This window comes from Talpa occidentalis, unplaced genomic scaffold (assembly GCF_014898055.3).
Source record: "Talpa occidentalis isolate TD23 unplaced genomic scaffold, MPIMG_talOcc4v2.1 talOcc4.4, whole genome shotgun sequence".
Taxonomy (NCBI): Eukaryota; Metazoa; Chordata; class Mammalia; order Eulipotyphla; family Talpidae; genus Talpa; species Talpa occidentalis.
In genome coordinates this window covers 49815080-49836331 of record NW_023604295.1, presented here as the reverse complement: position 1 = coordinate 49836331, position 21252 = coordinate 49815080, and the positions used below count along the sequence as shown (strand labels likewise).

Genomic DNA, 21252 nt, shown 5'->3' with positions numbered 1-21252 from the left:
TTTTCAGAATTATTTACTAGGCAGTTGGGAAAAAATATGCCAAGTATTTTAAAATTTTAGGTGGAATTTCAAATTCCTAAAATATTACAATTTAGCAAACAATGATTCAAGGAGAAATAGAAAATATTTATAGTTTTATAGCCATTTTAGAAATATATATGGCAGATCCAAATCTTCCAAATCTTCTCACAAAGAAAACACCAGAAAACACCCAGATAAAACTGTAGGAAAGTTCCACTTAACATTTAAGGGGAAAAAAAATCCACATCTCCCATATTATTTTATAATTCATTTTATTGGATGATCCAAAACTTTTTTTTTTTTTTTTTACTCTTTTTTTTTATCATTCTTATGGCTTTATTTTTTTTTTTTTAATAAATTTTATTGTTATATTCCCCATACAATTGTAGCCCCCCCATTCTGACCCCAATCCCTCCCCTCCCACCCCCGCCCCCCTAAAAGTGTCTCTGGTTCATAGTTTTTTGTTGATTTTGATTTTCACTTTCTTATAGTTATTCATTTTCCTGGTCCCTTATTTAAGTTTTCTAGATTCCTGCTATGAGTGAGACCATCCGGTATTTTTCTTTTTCTTTTTGGCTTATTTCGCTGAGCATGATCCCTTCCAGCGCCATCCATGTTGCTGCAAATTGCATGTGTTTATCTTTTTTGAATGCTGAGTAATATTCCATGGCATATATGTACCACATCTTCTTGATCCAGTCATCTATTTTTGGGCATTTGGGTTGTTTCCAAAGCTTAGCTATTGTAAACAGTGCTGCTATAAACATAGGGGTGCAGGTGTTCTTTGGAATGGATGTTTCTGTGTCCTTTGGGTAAATACCTAGGAGTGGAATTGCTGGATCATATGGAAGCTCTATGTTTAGTAGGTCCAGAAATCTCCATACAGCTTTCCACAGTGGTTGGACCAGTTTGCACTCCCACCAACAGTGCAGAAGAGTTCCTTTTTCTCCACACCCTCGCCAACATTTGTTGTTGCTAGTTTTTTTAATATGTGCCATTCTCACTGGTGTAAGATGGTATCTCATGGTAGTTTTGATTTGCATTTCCCTGATGACAAGTGATGTTGAACATTTTTTCATATGCCTGTTGGCCATTTGCATTTCCTCTTCAGAGAAGTTTCTTTTAAGCTCTTCTGCCCATTTTTTGACTGGATTATTTTCTTTGTTGTTGTTGAGTCTCATCAGCTCTTTGCAGATTTTTGTGAGGATGATCCAAAACTTTAAGATTACTTCTTAGTCAAGCTTGCACTCGTCTATCACTTATCTTCCAATCTTCAAACTCCTAACTACTTGTCCCAGATCCACCCTCCAGACTCCATGTGATCTTTCCAATATGCAAACCTGATCCTGCCTGTTCTTTCAGGAGACACCTCCAGTGGCTTTTCATTACCATAAGATGGACCCCTCCTCCCGTCGTATCCTGTATCCACAGTCATTTCATCCCTTGCCTGCCTTTCCCACTTTATTATTCACCACTCACAAGCACTGTTGTTTCACTTGCCCAGAGAGGTTATGATTCTGCACTCCTCTGCTTCACATGTGCTCTGATTTCACATTCACGTTTCAAACGAGATTTTGTCAGCTCCTCCTCTGGACCCCGGAGCACTTTGCACATCTTCACAGCACCTGCCCTGCCATACTGAACACTGCTGACTCGAATAATGTGTCTTTCCTCAGGGATGGGAATTCCTTGAAGGGATTTATTGGCGAGTCTTCAGGGCCCAGCCTGGAACATGGTGGGTACAAACTGTACGTCAGGCATATATCATGGATGAAATGAAATGTTTGCATAGCTCATCCGGGAACTTAATCTTCAAGTTGAATCTTATTTTTGTGGGAAGGTACATTCCTCCAAAGAACAACCAAAAGTGCACTTTGGGAATACAACCCATATTTCACTTGGGGCCTGTCTCTGCTATCTATGAAAAGTGTCTCAAAAGTCTGGGATATGGACAGACAACAAAAGTATCATCTTTCTCTACTAGGTCCTTCAAATGACAGGAAGCACAGTGACTCTAGTATGAGAGACTGATGATATTAGGAAGCATTCTTTAGTGCATAGACATATGGTATCCTGGAAAAAAAAAATCAATGTTTTACTTTCCTCCCTACTGAGCTTCATTTCTCAATACAGAACTATCATTAAAAGCCACCAAATATACCTGTTCAGTTTCATCTGTGAACAACATTACACTGATTTCAATTAAATTCCAAAATGGATACCCAAGAGTGCTCCTCAGAATTTTTAATATTTGGCCTTTAATATAAATTGATCCTTTGCTATTGAGTCAGTAACACAAAGCCAGGAAAAGGCTTTGAGAGTTATTAAAGTCATAGCTGTGTAGCTGTATAGGGCATGCCTGGGAATATGAGCTACAGAAAATACAGCCCTACATAGAAAAGTCACATATTTACAATACATCGGAGGCCCAGTATGAGACCCCAGCAGAAGATGCCAAGATGTTCGCTTCCCTCCCCAGCATTGGCACTTGTAGTTCCCAACCAAAACAGAGGTCTCATTTCTATGGCCCCCTCAGGCAGTAAAAGATCAGGAGAATATTTTTTGAGGGGCCTCTGTGAGAGAGGAAATACTAGGCATCATTGTTTCCCAGAGCTGGGGAGGTGGTGCTGGGTCAGGAACACCATAATGCCCAGTTTGCAAGGCTGTGGCAGACTGGAAATAGCAAACATGACTTTTGGCATTCAGGCTGGTCATCTGACCACTGGACCCTAGAAACAGGTGCTAGAAGCTTTTGGAAAGCAATTAGTGCTCCCATACAGATGACAGGCGTTTGCCAATGTCAAGAGGAAGAAAGAGCTGATGAGGTTCCAGCCCAGGGAGTTTCACTCTGTGGCCCTCTCCTTCAATATTATGCCAGAAATGCATTCAATGATGGATTCTGCCATCAATAACATGTGTCACTTTGTCTTTGGGAGAGCAGAGGTAACTAAGTGAAGTTATTTTTATTTATTCCATTTCATCTATCTGAGACCAGCATTTATTAAGCATGGTACTGAGATTACACTTGATTTCCCCTCAGTTTTCTTTTATTGTTTTTGTGTACAAGTCGTGGGGGAAATAATATTGCTCTGGAGAGCAAATGACTTAAATGAATCAGATGTTGTCTGGGTGTAGGTATTGCTATGAGACCAACTTCATTATTAGTTGTTATCATACTTATTACAACATGCAACTATTTTGAGGGTAGGCTTCAAAGAGCAGGTGGTTCACATCTCTGTAAACCAAAGAGGGAGACAGCATGGAAGAGCAGAAAGAACATTAACTGTGGATTCCCATTTCTCTCTCCTGGTAGCTGCAAATCCAGGAGCAAGTTACTTCAACCATCAAAGCCTTAATTTATTCATCTGTAAAGTAAAGCTAATAGCTTCATGTGCTGAAGGCTTTAAATAAATTACAATGTATAAAGAGTTTGGCACAGTTTTTGGCACACAGCAGGTGCTCCTTGCATGTTAAGTCCTGTTCCTTATTTTAGACATGCTTTTCCAAGAGAGCCCAGAGATAAGATGTGGTCCAATAATCAGGTATTACATATTAAACTAAATTAGAGGAGGCTAATTATGTCTTAGCTAGTTTGATTTCAAAGAAAGAGCAAAATAACTTTTGGGTCCTATTTGAATTTTTAGTTTGGTTCTACATAGAAAAAAATCAAGTGAAGAGGTAAAAATAATCCTAATGATTTACATAAGCACCATATTGAAATAATTTGAATATTAAAAAAAACTTCCTTTCCTATAAAAACTACACTAGTGGTTGCTTTCTCATCTCAGCACTATGCGCTAAGCCACGCCAAAGTTCCTAAAGTTATCTGCAATCGTCACTTACAAGTCTTGCTGCTTACTTCTAGTTTGTTCTCCCTGGAATCCTATTTCTGACATTGGCTCCAGCGTTCATTCCTGATCACGCTTACCCACGTTCTGACTTTCTCCTTTGCCTCAAACTCACTACGGTCCACTTCCCCCATCAGAGCCACCTGTTACTTCTTGAAAGAAAATTTACTAAAGAACATTAAATAGCAAAAGGTAGTCACCAAATAATTGGAAGCTGGTTTGTGAGTTTGTGAGTCTAATACAATCTCAATAGTAAAAAGTCTTTTTGATGAGATCATGTAGCTAGTAATCAAAACATCACTGATTTACATTAGAGTATTTAGAGTATTTTGTTGGAGACAAAGAAGGCATATGTATGAGCTACTGCTGAATAAGACATGATACCACTGGGGGCTACCCAAAGACTTCTTTTTTTGTTAAGATTTATTTATTTATGCATGTAAGAGCTGGGGTGCAGGCCAGAGATGGGGGGGTGAGAGGATTCACCAGAGACAGAGTGAGGATCAGAATAGGCAGATCTACTGAAATACAATTCTAAGGGGAGCAGCGGGCGAGACAGAAGAGATCTGCTGTGCCATGTAGGTCAGCTCCCTGGCTGGGGATTGAACTGATGCTGTGGTGGCTACAGATAGCTTCATTGTGCTGCATCTTGACCCTTGTGCCACCAGGGAGGCCCCTCAAAGCCTTCTTATCTTGAAGAACACTGAGAACTGGCTGGGCATCTAATCGAATGACTTTAGTTCACTTCAGACCTTATTTTATGTCCTATTAAATTATGTTGTTTCAATCTTATTAAATTGTAGATTTAACAGCTCTTATATTACTATTATCTTGCTGACATGAAATCTCTGTCTCTGTCTTTTTGCAAGGCTCAGAACAAAACATTGCAGATTACCAGATCTGCAAAAACTTCACAGCAGTCTACTTAGGTATTTAACAAGAAATAAGAGGTAGATTCCTGTTTCAGTCCTCCTTCAGTCTGATTTTGAAGTTGTTCCTAGTTTAACTTTTCTTGCAATGATTTTTCAGATATGCAGTCTCTGATATTAATGTAGAATTTATTTTTCATTCAGCATACCTATGTCAGGAATTATTTGTGTGGCTGTGTGCATTAATAGTGTATTATGTTTTATGGCTCAGTAGTATTCCATGGAATGGATATACAACCATTTATTCTTCCACTGAAGGACATCTGGGTCATTTTTATTTTGGGGCTATTACAAATAAAGTTGCTATAAACATTTGTGTATGGGGTTTTATGTAAATATAACTCTTTATATTTCTTGGATAAAAGCCCGGGAGTACCCCTGCCAGAGCATATGGTAGCTGTACCTTTAATTTTTGAAGATGCCAAATTTTTTGTAGAGTGATTAAACTATTTTACTTCTCCACGAGCAATGTATGAGTGACTCAGTGTCTCCACACCCTCACCATCATCTGTTGTTACAGTATTTTTTTTTTATTTTAGCCATTTTGATAGATATGTTGTGGTGATATCTCAATGTGGTTTTAAATTGCATTTTCCTGATGACTAATGTTGCTGACCATCTATATATCCTCTTTACTGAAATGTCTGCCCATTGTTTTCCATTTCCTAATTGTTCTTTGCTATTGAATATTGATATCAACATCAATAAGAATATACATATATGTCTATATTTTGTATCCTCTTCACAGTATATTTCACAAAGCAGAAGTTTTAAATTGTGATGAAATCCAATCTTTTTTTTTTTTTTTCTATCTATCATGTTTTTGGTGTCAAGTCTAAGGACACTTTGCCTAGTCCTGACTCAGGAAGAAAATTTTTCTAAATACCTTTTTATAGTTTTACATTTAAGTCTTATAGTTTTATAGTCTTTTTATTTTTTTAAAAGATTTATTTATTTATGCACACAAGAACAGGGGTGTAAGCCAGAGGTGTGTGGGGGGATAAGAGGATTTACCAGAGAGAGTGGGGAGCAGAACAGGCAGATCTACTGAAATACACCTCTGAGGGGAGCAGCGGGTGAAGCAGGAGAGGTCTACTGCACCATGTGGGTTGCTCCCTGGCAGGCCAGGCCAGGGATCACTCACGCTGCAGTGGCTGGTGATAGCTTGAAAGTGCTGTCTTTAACCCCAGCTCCACCAGAGAGGCCCTTATAGTCTTCTTATAAGACTTTATGGTCTTACAATTTTTTATAGCTTTACATTTAAGTCTATGACCTATTTTAAGTTAATTTTCACATAAGGTTGACTTTCAGTTTTTCCTCTTGCCTGTGAATGTCCACCTGTGACACACTATTTATCTGACATCTGTGAAACTGAGGATGTGGGGTTGTGGTTATCACTGCTGGGTGGGTGTGGAAATCTTCCTGCGGACTCCACTGACACCAGGGAGTATGGTGGGGACTCATCATTAGTCAGTGAGGTTAAAACCTCGGCTCCCTACTTGGCGTCTCTGATGCTGCCTTAGCAGGGGCATTGTGGGGTCTCATTACGTAAGGCCATGTGAGTGTGCAAGTCTAGAATCTCCACTTAACCTTGGCTGGTGTGAGGGGGTTGGGGGTGGGTTTTTCTGTGGAGTTTGGTTAGGGTCAAGTGATAATTGCCTAAACATTTTCTGTCTTGCTATTCTATCTCTTTCTTGATTCTTTCATTAGAGAGAGCGAGCATATTTTTTGTTGGGACTTCTTTTATTTATGTCCACCGGCATTTCTGGGTGGCCAGTTCTGCAACTTTAAGTCTAGGATGTATAAGACAAAACCAAACAGAATAAAAAATCCAGGGAATTTACAACCAAGTTGCTGCTTCTTTTCAGTTTTTATTCTTCTGTGTTTGTCTCATAAGTCATATATAGAGTTTTGCTTGTACTTCTGTAATAACAGGGATAAATATGTATAGTCCATGTTTCCAGAAGTGGATGTTCTCCAGTTTGATTTTTAAGTAAAACTTGATGATGTAGAAAATGTCATGTTTATTCTGTATTATTTTAATATAAGGAGGACAAATGCTTCAATAAATGACAGGGTTTTCATATGGATGACTTGAAAGGAAAACTGATGTTCACTAGTCATATAATCTGCCAACTTAATGACCTCTAGGGATAACATAATTGATGCTATTTTCTTCTTCCTATGACTTCCTATTCCTTTAGATTTATAGCAACTTGTTTTCTAGTATGTCTTCTCCATCCCACTCAGTTGGTTTTATTGACATCTTCAGGCTCACCTGGCTGCATGACAAAGCCATATCCTTACTGACCTGCAGGCTTCTGTCAGTCTACAAATACTTATTGAATGCCCCCAGGGGCAGAGGCTGTGCTGGGTGCTTAGCAGGCTAACATCAGCCTGTCTCCTTAGGCCTTCAGCCTCCCCGAGGCAAGGACTGTCAGACAGCTGAAAGGTGCACAGGTGGTTTAGGTTAAAAAAAAAAAAAATGCCTTGGAAATGTCTTTCTTCAACAAAGCCCTTTTGAAGCTGGGTCCAAGTATTATTTTAAGAAAAGAAGAAAAAAATTAAGAAAACTCCCCTTTACATTGATGAAGTCTCTCTTTGACATGGAAACGAAAAAGAAAATATTGATGCATCATTTATGTGTACTTTGCTACAAATATCAGCTTTTCCATGAAGTTTTTGTGAGGATAGGAGCAGTTTCCTCTTCATGTTTGTCTCCAAGCATAGTGTCTGGCATACAGCGAGGGCTAAAATCCATCTAGGCCATCCTGAACCTCAATCACATGTTAAACCCCATGTGGACCTTGAGAAGGATGTCCAGGGAATTGCACACCACAAATCCTAAAGCATAATTAAATGTTTCAAAAATGATAAAGGAAGGAAGGAAGGAAAGGAGAGAGGGAGGGTTGGTGGGAAGGAAGACGACCATTAAAACCAATACGTTTCATAAGGTTACTATGCAGCTTTGGCAGTTCTGCAAATACAAGAGTGTGATTAGAAAAATAAAGGCATGGAAAATTTAGAGGATTGACAAAGACTCTTTCTAAAAATAAATATTCATGACACTTATTAAAAACAGTAAGGCCAAATTTCTTTAAGACTACTGAGACAGGTATAGGGAGCACTGCAATGAGGTTCTACATTGGGAAAGAGAGATTCAGCTTGTTCAACTTGGAATAATACAACAACAAAAAGTAGGAATGGTTGTGGGGGGAAGAAGAGAGTCCCCGCTACCCCTCTGGGTTCTTCTTAGGCTGGCTAATAATCAAATTAATATCAAACAGATTACTAGGATAAAAGGACAATTTTAATCACATATGTATGGAGAATGTAAACGAATGTAGATTTTAAAATCAATGAGGCAAAATGAGAGTATTTATACCCTAAGCTATGGAATGGGGATAAGGGCCTGGTTTCAAGGAGAGAGGATTCACGTGGTAAGGAGAAGATGATTCACATGACGAAGACCAGATGCTCATAATCACATATTTGCCTTCCTATGTAGATAGGTTTTTCTGATAGAATGATTATTTCTGAAAAAAATCCTAATTCTGTGTGATACCCCCAGTTTTCATTCTTCTAGGTAGTTAAGGGAGTGGTAAATTTTTTCATAACCCTGAGGGCCTCAATTAACCTTAGCTTGAAATAGTCCACATGCCAAAGTGACACATCTTGCAAAGCCCTGTTCTGGACATTTTAGAGAGGCCTATTCTTCATAGTAAAGGAGCAGAATAAGGGTCAGAGGATGGAAAATTATTAAAAGGAAAAGTCAGGAGTGAGGAGGGATCTACTGGTTAAACCAACCTAATAGATTCTGCTGAAGGCAGGCCAGGGTGATCAGCAATCACTTGAGCGGGGTGGGTGAGGGTGGGGGGGTGGGGTGGTGATCAGTTATGAAAAGTAAGGGATTCTGTCAAATTGCCTCAGCATTCTTACTTAAATTAGACAATGCAGACATGAAGAAAAGTCAGGGTCTCATCCAAAAGACAGCTCAGAAGAGCATGACCAAATTTTAGTGGAATAGGATCTTTGCTGTTCTCTCCTTGACCTCTGTGCAGTCTTTCTCTGCTAACCCTTAGCTTTGATCCCAGTTTTTGCTGAGTCTGCATGGCTCATTTTGTTTGCAAGAATATTGCTAAGTCAGTTTAGAAAAAACTGATCACCCTCAAGGGTGTTTCACTCAAATTCCTGCTCCTACACCATCCCACCCTTGCTAGCTAGTAACTCTGGTTTGCCATCAGCAAGAATCATGTTATAGCAGTATAGCAAGAAGCCCCTCTTCCCCTTGATGCTTGCTGTTAATAATTTTTGATCTGGGGGCCTCCCCAGTGGCGCAGAGGTTTAGCGCTGGGTTGCAAAGCTGCCTGCAGTCTCTGCAGCTTTGGTTCGCGATCCCCGGGTGCAGGGCGAGAGTCCCACATGGCGCACAGACCTCTCCTGCTGCCTGCTGCTCCCCTCAGCAGTGTACTTCGTCACTCTGCCTGTTCTGCTCTCCGCTCTGGCTCTGGTGAATTCTCTTACCCTCCCGTGCTTCTGACTGTACCCAGTGCTTGTATAAATAAATAAATAAATAAATCTTTAATGAAAAAAAAAAAAAATTTTTTTGATCTGCTGACCCCTGCCCGGAGGTCCCACCTCCTCCACTACTTGGTCCTCGGCTTTAAATCCTCAACTGTTCTTCTTTTATTTGGGGTTGAGCTTAATCTTTCTGCCCTAGTATAATTGTCTTGACGAATTGCAATAGTTCTGAAGTGTTTTCCTTACTGTTTTAACAAGAGTCAGGGTATTTTTTTCTTTAACAGAAGAGAATCTAAATCTAGAGGAGGACTATAGAGGCAACTTCTTTTCTCCTCCCCACTCTTCCATAGTTTTCTATTACCGCAAAGAGTTAGAAAACTGAAGAGATAAGCATATTTCTTAGAGGCAGACAAAACTGTTCATTGCTACCCTTGATCTGTCCTTTTTAGCTGCATACCACATAAAACCTGATCTATTGTGTCAGAAAGAATGGGACACTAAGTGCTCTCGGTCACATAGATTTTAGAAGCTTCTTCATTCTTCCTAGCCCCTTAGGGTTCTTCTGAACTGCTGGGAAGTGGAGCTGGGAAGTACATTTTTATACCTGAAAGGTCTGTATCCTGGGTGACTCCAAAGGGGGTGAAAGAACAATGATCTTGAAAGGGGGGCTGGGAGCTGGAGGCTGGGTGCAGAAGGTGGGGGACTATTTACTTCTTTGATTTACTGGATGACAGAAGACAGTGAGAGAGAGTCTGGCCCCTTGCTGTGATATAGAAAGTGTCTGAAAAAGGTTGTCCTCTCGCCCTTTCCTTGCTGTTATGTAAGTTAACCTGGAATTGGGGCACCAGGATTTGCTGCACCTTTGCACTCTCTTGGGTGTTCTTCAACTGTGAACAAACACCTGAGTGAGAGTTTGATGTTCCTAACTTAGCTAAGACAATTCCCATGCTGTTAAATATGGCTAACTCAGCTCCCTTATATTGGGTAATGTCTTGTTGCAAACTGAAGTGATAAATTTAGAAGCAGAGAAACGAGATGGGGTTTCTTCAGTGTCCACTTGCCTACTTATAAGACATTTTGCTGACTACAGAATTTTGATTCTGGAAAAGACCTTTGAGATCAACTAGGTCAGCTCCTCCCTTATATTATAGATATGGAAAAAAATTTAGTGAGGTGAAACAATACGACTTAGATCATTCAGCTAATTAATAGCTGGGGTGGATTTTGAACCTACATTTTTATCACTCCCAGTTTGTTCTCCTCCATTGCTTGTATATAAAACTCCAGAGTTCACCTTGCTATAGTCTTTGAATGTTCATCTTGGGAAGTGGTCTGGGAATGTGACTGTATTATATTAATACAACCCCTAGACTATTTTGCAAAGGTTGGTGTGGAAAAGCAGGTGGTCAACATCTACATCTTGGGGAATGCCTTGGGAAGACCAGCATTTTACAGTAATTCTCATTTAGCTGAGCAAGAATGAGTCTTTTTTTTTTACTGGATAGACTAATGGGCACATTAAAAATGTGGAATATTAAAGTTTAAAGTCTAACACCTCCATCCAACATAGAAGTAGAGATAAGCCTAAGAGGCCACAGATGATGCTTGGTCCTGTTTTAGAGGATGCCATCCACCTGCCACTTGCCTAAAATCCTACTGTTTAATCTGCTGATGCATGAACTATGAGGGATTCAGAATGGGAAAAAAATGGGAAACTTCAAGGAACTCAACAGCCAAGAGACAAAGTAAGCAGATGTTTACACAATGGATATAGAGGCCAAAATATCTAAAATGTAAAATAAGAAAGCAACAATTTAACTTTTTTAATATGTATGTCAAATATCAACTCTTGCCTGAAAGTGAGAATTCCCATCATAAAATAGATCTTAATTATTCTGTGTAGCTCAGACCAAGAGAATAAAGATCCATTCAATCATTTCTAATATTGGTGTTCAAGAAGTATCAAACTAAGGAAATTTTCTGTCATGCTTAATGGTAGTCTTTTTAAGTTTCTCTTACACTAATTTATTTCTTTGTTTTTTTTTAAAAACATGTTCTCTCCCACTGACAGCTTTATTGAGATATAATTGACATATAACAATGTGTAAGTTTAAAGTGCATAGTGATGATTTCATACATGTATGTATTGTGAGATAATTCCCATAATTTAAAGTTCTTTAACACACTCTTCACCTCGCACAATGACTATTTTGTTGTTATAATGAGAACATTTAAGATTCTTTCTCTTAGCAAATTTCATTCTTTTATGGTAATTTTATTCATTCACTCATTCATTCATTTCTTTAAAATCCAACTGTCCAGGCATTTTATTTTTTTTTTTTTTATTTTTTTATTTTTTTATTTTTTTAATAAATTTTATTGTTATATTCCCCATACAATTGCAGCCCCCCCATTCTGACCCCAATCCCTCCCCTCCCACCCCCCCCCCTAAAAGTGTCTCTGGTTCATAGTTTTTGTTGATTTTGATTTTCACTTTCTTGTAGTTATTCATTTTCCTGGTCCCTTATTTAAGTTTTCTAGATTCCTGCTATGAGTGAGACCATCCGGTATTTTTCTTTTTCTTTTTGGCTTATTTCGCTGAGCATGATCCCTTCCAGCGCCATCCATGTTGCTGCAAATTGCATGTGTTTATCTTTTTTGAATGCTGAGTAATATTCCATGGTATATATGTACCACATCTTCTTGATCCAGTCATCTATTTTTGGGCATTTGGGTTGTTTCCAAAGCTTAGCTATTGTAAATAGTGCTGCTATAAACATAGGGGTGCAGGTGTTCTTTGGAATTGATGTTTCTGTGTCCTTTGGGTAAATACCTAGGAGTGGAATTGCTGGATCATATGGAAGCTCTATGTTTAGTAGGTCCAGAAATCTCCATACAGCTTTCCACAGTGGTTGGACCAGTTTGCACTCCCACCAACAGTGCAGAAGAGTTCCTTTTTCTCCACACCCTCGCCAACATTTGTTGTTGCTAGTTTTTTTAATATGTGCCATTCTCACTGGTGTAAGATGGTATCTCATGGTAGTTTTGATTTGCATTTCCCTGATGACAAGTGATGTTGAACATTTTTTCATATGCCTGTTGGCCATTTGCATTTCCTCTTCAGAGAAGTTTCTTTTAAGCTCTTCTGCCCATTTTTTGACTGGATTATTTTCTTTGTTGTTGTTGAGTCTCATCAGCTCTTTGCAGATTTTTGTGATCAGTCCTTTATCATTAGTGTTGGGTGCAAAAATGTTCTCCCAGTTGGTGGGGTTTCTCTTTGTTTTTGTTATTGTCTCTTTTGCTGTGCAAAAGCTCTTTAATTTGATGTAGTCCCAGCTGTTTATCTTTGCCTTCACTATCACTGCTTTGGGTGATGTGTCTGTAAAGATGTCTTTGATGTGCAAATCACGTAGTGTTTCGCCTATATTTCCTTCTATATATTTTATGGTTTCAGGTCTTATGTCTAGTTCTTTAATCCATTTTGAGTTGATTTTTGTGTATGGTGTGAGGTGGTGGTCAAGCTTCATTCTTTTGCATGTAGCGACCCAGTTTTCCCAGCACCATTTATTGAACAAACTTTCTTTGCTCCAATGCATATTCTTTGCTCCTTTGTCAAAGATTAGTTGACCATAAATCTGTGGGTTTATTTCTGGATTTTCTATTCGATTCCATTGGTCTGTATGTCTGTTCTTGTTCCAATACCATGCAGTTTTGATGATTATGGCTTTGTAGTATAGTTTGAAGTCTGGGAGTCTGATACCTCCATTCCCTTCTTTTTTTTTCAGGAGAGCTTTGGCTATTCGGGGTTTTTGGTGATTCCATATGAATTTCATCAATAATTGTTCTATTTCTTTGAAGAATGACATTGAAATTTTGATTGGAATAGCATTGAATCTGTATATTGCTTTTGGTAGGATGGCCATTTTAATAATGTTTATTCTTCCAATCCATGAGCAGGGGATGTCTCTCCATTTCTTTGTGTCTTCTTCTATTTCTTTTAACAGTGTTTTATAGTTTTCTTTGTATAGGTCCTTTACCTCTTTTGTTAGATTTATTCCCAAATATTTGATTTTTTTTGTTTCAATAACAAAAGGGATGGTCTTTTTGATTTCTTCTTCTTCAGATTTATTGTTTGTGTATAGGAAGGCTACTGACTTTTGCGTGTTGATTTTGTATCCTGCCACTTTACTGAACTGATTGATGAGTTGAATTAGCTTTTCTGTGGAGTTTTTGGGGTTCTCTATGTATAATATCATATCGTCTGCAAATAGTGATAGTTTGACTTCTTCTTTTCCTATTTGGATTCCTTGGATGTCTTTCTCTTGTCTTATTGCCCTGGCTAGGACTTCCAGTATTATATTGAAAAGCAATGGTGAGAGTGGACATCCTTGTCTTGTTCCAGATCTTAATGGAATTGCTTTCAGCTTTTCACCATTGAGAATGATACTGGCTGTTGGCTTGTCATAGATGGCCTTTATGATGTTGAGGTATGTTCCTTGTATCCCCAGAATTTCAAGGGCTTTTATCATGAATGGGTGTTGCACTTTGTCGAAAGCTTTCTCAGCATCTATTGATATTATCATATGGTTTTTATATTTCTTTTTGTTGATGTGTTGGATAACGTTGATTGATTTTCGGATGTTAAACCATCCTTGTGCCCCTGGAATGAATCCAACTTGGTCGTGGTGAATTATCTTATGGATACATTGTTGGATTCTGATAGCTAAAATTTTATTGAGGATTTTTGCATCAGTGTTCATTAGGGAGATTGGCCTGTAGTTTTCCTTTTTTGTGTTGTCCTTGTTCGGTTTTGGTATTAGTGTAATGTTGGCTTCATAAAACGTGTTTGGTATTGTCCCTTCCTTCTCAATTTTTTGGAAGAGTTTGTGAAGGATAGGCACTAATTCGTCTCTGAATGTTTGGTAGAATTCATTTGTAAATCCATCAGGTCCTGGGCTTTTGTTTTTGGGGAGGTTTTTTATTACCATTTCAATTTCGCTAATTGTAATTGGTCTGTTTAGGTGTTCTATTTCTTCTTTATCTAGCTTTGGGTGATTGTAGAGTTGTAGGAATTTGTCCATCTCCTCTAGATTGTTAAACTTGTTTCCATATAACTGTTCATAGTAGTTACTGATTATTCTTTTGATTTCTGCTGTGTCCGTTATGATTTCTCCTCTTTCATTGATGATCCTATTTATTTGTGCTTTCTCCCTTTTTTCCTTTGTGAGCCTGGCTAGGGGTTTGTCTATTTTATTGATTTTTTCAAAAAACCAGCTCTTGGTTTCATTGATCTTTTGGATTGTTTTTTTAGTTTCAATTTCATTTATTTCTGCTTTGGTTTTTATTATTTCTTTTCTTCTACTGGTTTTGGGGTTTTTTTGTTGTTCTTTTTCTAGATCTTTGAGCTTCGAGATGAGGTTGTTTCTTTGCGTTCTTTCTTGTTTCTTGATGTGAGCTTCTATTGCTATATATTTTCCTCTTATTACTGCTTTTGCTGCATCCCATACATTTAGGATATTAGTGTCCTCCTTGTCGTTCAATTCAAAAAATTTTTTAATTTCTTCTTTGATCTCCTCATTAGTCCAATGGTCTTCCAGTAGTGTGGTTTTTAATCTCCATGAGGTAGGAAAGTTCCTTGCCTTCTTTTTATGGTTTATTTCTAGTTTGATGCCTTCATGGTCAGAAAAGATGGTTGATATGATTTCAATCTTGGTGTATCTGTTGATGTTTGTCTTGTGCCCCAGTATGTGATCGATCCTGGAGAATGATCCGTGTGCGCTTGAGAAAAATGTGTACTCCGTTTTTTGGGGGTTTAGTGTTCTATAGATGTCTGTTAAGCCTAATTGCTCTAGGTCCTTATTTAGAGCTTTGGTTTCTTTACTTATTTTTTGTCTTGTTGATCTATCCATTGTTGATAGTGGTGTGTTGAAGTCTCCCACTACGTATGTGTTTTCTCTGATGTCTGTTTTCAGAGAGGACAACAGTTGTCTGATATATTTTGGTGCTCCTTCGTTTGGTGAGTATATGTTAATGAGTGTTATTTCTTCTTGAAGTATTGTCCCCTTGATCATAATGTAGTGACCATTGGGGTCTCTTTTTATCTTTTTGAGTTTGAAATCTGTTTTATCTGATATAAGTATAGCTGTTCCTGCTTTCTTTTTTGGTCCATTTGCTTGTAGGATTGTTTTCCATCCTTTAACTTTGAGCCTATTTTTATCTTTTGTAGCTAAATGTGTTTCCTGGAGACAGCAAAAGGTTGGGTTTTGTTTCTTAATCCAGGCTGCCACTCTGTGTCTTTTTATTGAAGAGTTTAGTCCATTTACATTTAGAGTTAATATTGATATGTTAACATCTGTATTTGCCATTGTGTTTGTCTTTCCTTTGATTTTATTTATTTATTCTTTTAATAACTTTTTTTTTTTTTTTTGGCCTTCTTTCATTGTTATTCGTCCCTCTGAGGTTCTGGCTTTAGGACTCCTTGTAGTATTTTTTGGAGTGGGGGTTTAGTTGCAATGAAATTCCGGAGTTTCTGTTTGTCTGGGAAGGTCCATATTCTTTCTTCAAAGAGGAAGGAGAGCTTTGCGGGATAGAGTATTCTTGGTTGGCATCTGTTTTCTTGGAGTCTGTTGACTATGTCCCTCCACTCTCTCCTTGCCCGTAGTGTTTCTTCGGAGAAGTCTGATGTCAGCCTGATTGGTTTTCCTTTGAATGTTATCTGTTTCTTCCCTCTTGCCAGCTTCATTATTTTTTCCTTGTCCTGGATTCTTGGGAGCTTTACTATTATGTGTCTTGCTGTATTTTTCCTTTCGTCGTGGAAGTTTGGTGTTCTTCTTGCTTCTTGTATATCAATTTTCAGCTCCTTCTTCACATTTGGGAAGTTCTCTTCAATTATCTCTTTGAATATTTTCTCTGTTCCTACATCTCTCTCCTCTCCTTCTGGAATTCCTATAACTCTTATATTTCCTTTCCTCATGGAGTCAGATAGTTCCCGAAGTCTTTCTTCGTTCTTTTTCCTTCGTACTTCTCTTTCCTTTTCTGTTTTGGTTCTTTTTATTTCTGTGTCTTCAAGATTACTTATTCGTTCTTCCATTTCATCTATTCTGCTTTCATTGCTTTTCCCAGAATTCTTTAGTTCTTCCATTAATTCTTTGATCTCCTGCATTTCTTTTACTTCCCTCTTTAGGGACTCAATTTCTTTCTTCTGACCATTGTTTTCCCTCTCTAGGGACTCAATTGCATTCTTCTGATCGTTGATTATTTTTCCCTTATCATTGTTTTCCTTTATGACTTCTGTCAGTTTTTTAATCACGGCAATTTTAAATTCTCTTTCTGGAAGGCTCAGAAATTCTTCCAAGTTATTGTCTTTGCAATCTGGGGGCTGGCTTTCTTTTTGTGGTGTGCTTTTTCTCTGGAGAGTTGCTAGGTTGCGTGTGGTTCTTCTCCTCCCTACTGTCTGTTTTCTAATTTGCCGTATGCGTTGGGACACTGTGTTGTTGGGACTGGCCGGCATCTTGGGTGGGCTTCTCTGTTCCACTCTGGTTCTTCCAGGAGTCATCTGTCAGTTTCAAGCAGCCGGGCGGCCGGGGCTGTGTGCTGGTGCTGGTCTCCTCCTGGGGGGCGGGGCTCTCTTTAATGGCGCCTGGAGCTCACCTCCGCTGCGGATCCTGCAGGGTTCGCCTCAGCTCCCGTTCACGGGGTGTGGTGGCTGCAATAGTTCCTTTCCACTCACAGTCCCGCTTGCTGTGTCCGTTTTTCTTGTTGGCCGTTTTGGTTTGTTGTTTCCTCCTCTCTGCCGGTCGGAGAGTGCTGACTTTGTGGGCGGGGGAGGGGAGCAGGGTTCTGCGCTTCCCTCCCTTCTCGTCCTCTTTTATGGCAACTTTCTTCTTCGGGCAGTTTGCTGGAGTCGTCCGTTTATCTTCCGTGTCCCAGTTCTCACTGGGACCTGCCGCTTTTCCTCCCTATTAACTTTTTTTAATGGGAGATCTTACTCGCAGCGTCTCCTCGCCGCCATGTTGCTCCGCCCCCACTGTCCAGGCATTTTAATTGATAGAGGGAACTTGCAATTAGTTCTAGGATATGAGGAAATAGATGAATCAAATTTCATTTGTTTCTCATGACAATAATCTGATGAAATAGATACCATTTTCATATGGCAGAAGAGAAACTAGAGTTGTGAGATTTTAAGTCACTTTCTCAAGGTAAGAAAGCACATCCAACTCCTTCTGTCCATCCTCAGAGCATTATACAAATTGCATGCATGCCTTGTTATTTTTGGAAGACTGGGGAAGATAAGGATAGAAACTAGTGGCATAGAAAAGAAGTGGAAATATTCTCCTTATAAAGGGTTACTTGATGTTTCTATGAATGAGATCCCTAATACGTATATTATTAAAAAGTCAAGGAAGAGACTCATAGTTTTGCAAAACACCAAAATAGGAACAAGGGCCTCCGCTAATGATTTCCTGAAACTTGCCTGAGGCTTGCAGATGATTACATCCCAAGACACACAGTAACTTACTGGATGGTTTCATATATTTCCTAGGTTAGGAAACTTGAGGTAAAAATAAAATGTTTAGATGACAACCGAACCAGGACATTAAAAAAAAAAAAAAAACCTCAACAACTTGGCCAAGCCCTGAACAATTGTTTTCATACTTCTAATTTGCCACCAACCCTTTGGTTCTCCAACCTTAGTTGACTGTTTATTAGGTGCCTTTGCTCATATATTGTTGCTGACTTCTTTGGTAAAATGCTCCAACAGGGATCAAAGACCCTTTGTAGCAACAAAATCAGTATCTCAGTCCTTCCTTCCTTGTCAGTTTTCCAGTAGTAGCTCCCAAAGTATTACTTACTCTCCCTTCCTGATATTTCCCATTTACTTATTTCCTATCCTGAAGAACTATACACCACCATCCCAAAAGGTCACTATTTTTTTTTTCATATTCTCTTACCCATTTATTTCATTTCTCCTCATTGCACCAAACACTCTTTAAAGATAACTGGCCTCTTTATCAAGTTCCTCATAACAAATACATATCTGAAAGCATGCTCTAAACAAGAATAACACCTTGGTTGTAAGAAGGGTTAATCTGATGTCTGCCAGATATTCAAAATGGAAAGGAATTTTCTTCACTTTTCCCTTTTTACAACTTGCCTGAAAAATTATAAAACACTTTATTTACTTTATTAAGTACAGTACATTAACCTTGCAAATATGCTAATGACTAAAAATCTGCTGCTTCGGCAGCTTCCCTGAATATAAAAATTATCTCTGTTCATCAGAGAGATTTTAATTATATATTATTATTTCCTAAAAGCACCTCCTGTTCCAAATTGATGTAGTCTTCAAAATGCAAGTGCTGTTCAGTGAGAGCTGCCTGAAGCCATGTAGAGCCCAGGGCCAATGCTGTGGCTATGGGCAACGGAGGGTTCAGCTGCACATTTTTATCTGCTGACCTCTCCGCCTCTCTGATAGTTCAGGTCAGTGGTCACTGACTCTTAGCAGGGGACAAAGAAGTGGTTTTATGCTTTGAATGCCATTAAGACCCCAGGTCTATTGGTGAATTCTTATGTAGGGAGATTACTAGCATATGTCTTGGATAAGATCAAGTATTCCAGGCAATGCAAAGGTTAGGGATTATTCTCCCTAGCTGTGGTGAAAACAAACAAAAAAGCAACTGAAATCAAGATTTGTCCTGAAGCTGAGAAATGAATGATGTTATCTGGGAGGACATTACATGTTTCTTCAGGAAAACAAATCCAGATTTAATCATTCAAGTAACACTTTGAGAGATCATGATAACCTCTTAGGATAGTCTGTTAAGTATTGAGGTGGGGGGAGGGCTTTTTATTTTGTCTCTGGCTAAGACTCCTACCTACATCAGTCTCCTACTGGCAAGGCTGTGATGAAAGGCCCAGGAACTGGCCCTACAGTCAGCTCAATTACTCTGTCCCTTACTGTGGCTTTGGCCAGGCCATGATGAACTGCTGTTCTCAGCAGCTGCTTGGCTTCCCGCAAATCCCCAGATGGCTTTATTTTTAGGTTAAGAACAAGACCCAAAAGGATCCATTTCATCCTCACTTTCATGGTACCTGTAGTTCAAAATGATGAGGTGGGACACTTAACTGCTTCAAAAGTAGCTTTTAATGAGTTAAATTTGACCAAATTAGATACAATCTTCCATTGATTTAGTACCTTCTACAAGTCAACCATTGTGTTAAACTTCTTAGATGCATTATCTCATTTAATCTCCTAATCTAACATGATCTATACTGTCTCCAGGGATAGGTGAGGAGAGGTGAATTATCGTCTCTAAAAGAAGTGATGCTGCCCTACTTCCTAGATGATGGACCAAACAGCACTTAAAAATTTTTATTTTCCCACCCAAAACCCCCTTTCAACTGTCCTGCTGGATGCTGGGTTTTCAATAGGATATTCTAAATTTAGCTTCCTGAATCTAGAAATTAAATGCCAACATGATCCATTGAGAATCCTATTTCTATACACCTGGGTTTGTTTAGCCCTGAGGGAAAATGTTTCAGGTGACCTTTATTGTGCTTACTAGACTCATATAATTAAAATACATATAGTTAAAATACATATAGTTAAAATAGCTGGACCAGATGAGCTGAGAAAGAAGGATATAACTGTCTTATTACATTATCATAGGTTAGAGTTTTGTGGCCAACACCGTTTTTGCACTCTAATCCTAGAGTGCTGTTTCAGATGGGGTATGATTGTGAGGGGTGTGTGTGTGTGTGTGTGTGTGTATGTGTGAGTGTGACTTCTATAGGGGTATTTTGGCTTGGGTGTATTCACATGTGTATGGATATATGGGGTGCACTATTTGTAAATGAGTGAATGAGATGCTTAAAATGTGAGTAGTATTTCCTTGGTTTACATCTTTCCTTCCTATGCCTGAAAATGCTACAAAATAAGTTTTGCTATTTTTTCCCTAACCTCTCAATTTCTACAGAAACTCTAGTTTACAAAAGATAGACTAATAATAGATTGAAGTGGGTGGATTTTCTGTAGTGGTCAAATACAGCATTGAAAAATTAGCTGAGCTACAATCATCTTTGTCTGAAAAAGAAAACTGCCTGCCTTTCATATATATCATGTATAGCACACTGTATTTCAATTTATGCATGGAAATCTCTCTTCTTCTCTTTTTCTTACCCTCCTTTTTCCTCTTTCCTCTCTCTCTCAAGTTTTTTTCAATCTGGAGAGTCAATGATTTTTGAAAAATGCCAACTCCTTAACAAGGCATATGAGTATATGAGATACTTTATAACATACTTTTTAAAACTCATTTAAGAGAAAGAGGAGAAAGTAGCATAGTCGTACAAATCACCCTGGAGTCTAACTGGGTTTAGATCACAACTTCATCACCTGCTAGACCTGATAAAGATTTGAGCTAAACTTCAGGATTCTCATCTGCAAAATTAGAGATAGATACATATTTGAGGGTGATTTCAAGTCTTTAAAAAAAGCATAGTGGTAAATACACATAAAATCAGATTTACCTTCAAGATTTTTTTTTTAGGTGTATAATAGTGCTATTAAGTACAGCACATTGTTTTATCACTGCACAGCCTATCTCCAGAATATTTTTATCTTGTATGACTGAAAGTCTGTACTCATTGGACAGCAACTTCCCACCTGCCCCTCCCCCAGTTCCTGTCAATCACCATTGTACTTTCTGTTTCTATGGATTTAACCACATTAGATACTTCATGTAAGTGGGGACATACAGTATTTGTCCTTCCGTGGCTGGCTTATTTTACCTAACATATTGTCTTCAAGATTCAACTACATGATAGCATATGACAGGAGCTCTTTCTTTTACAATGGTTGAATAATATTCCATTATACGAATGTATCACATTTTTGTTATCCATTCATATGTCAGTGAACACTTAGGTTGTTTATA

General features: G+C 38.5%; 1 protein-coding gene and 1 long non-coding RNA gene across 5 annotated transcripts in view; one reads left to right on the top strand and one right to left on the bottom strand.

Moving 5' to 3' along the window:
• The window catches only part of LSAMP (limbic system associated membrane protein), a 615816-nt gene that overhangs the window by 100613 nt on the left and 493951 nt on the right, over positions 1–21252 (bottom strand). The gene's annotated exons all lie outside the window — the stretch shown is intronic.
• The window catches only part of LOC129146739 (uncharacterized), a 39746-nt gene that overhangs the window by 18296 nt on the left and 198 nt on the right, over positions 1–21252 (top strand). The gene's annotated exons all lie outside the window — the stretch shown is intronic.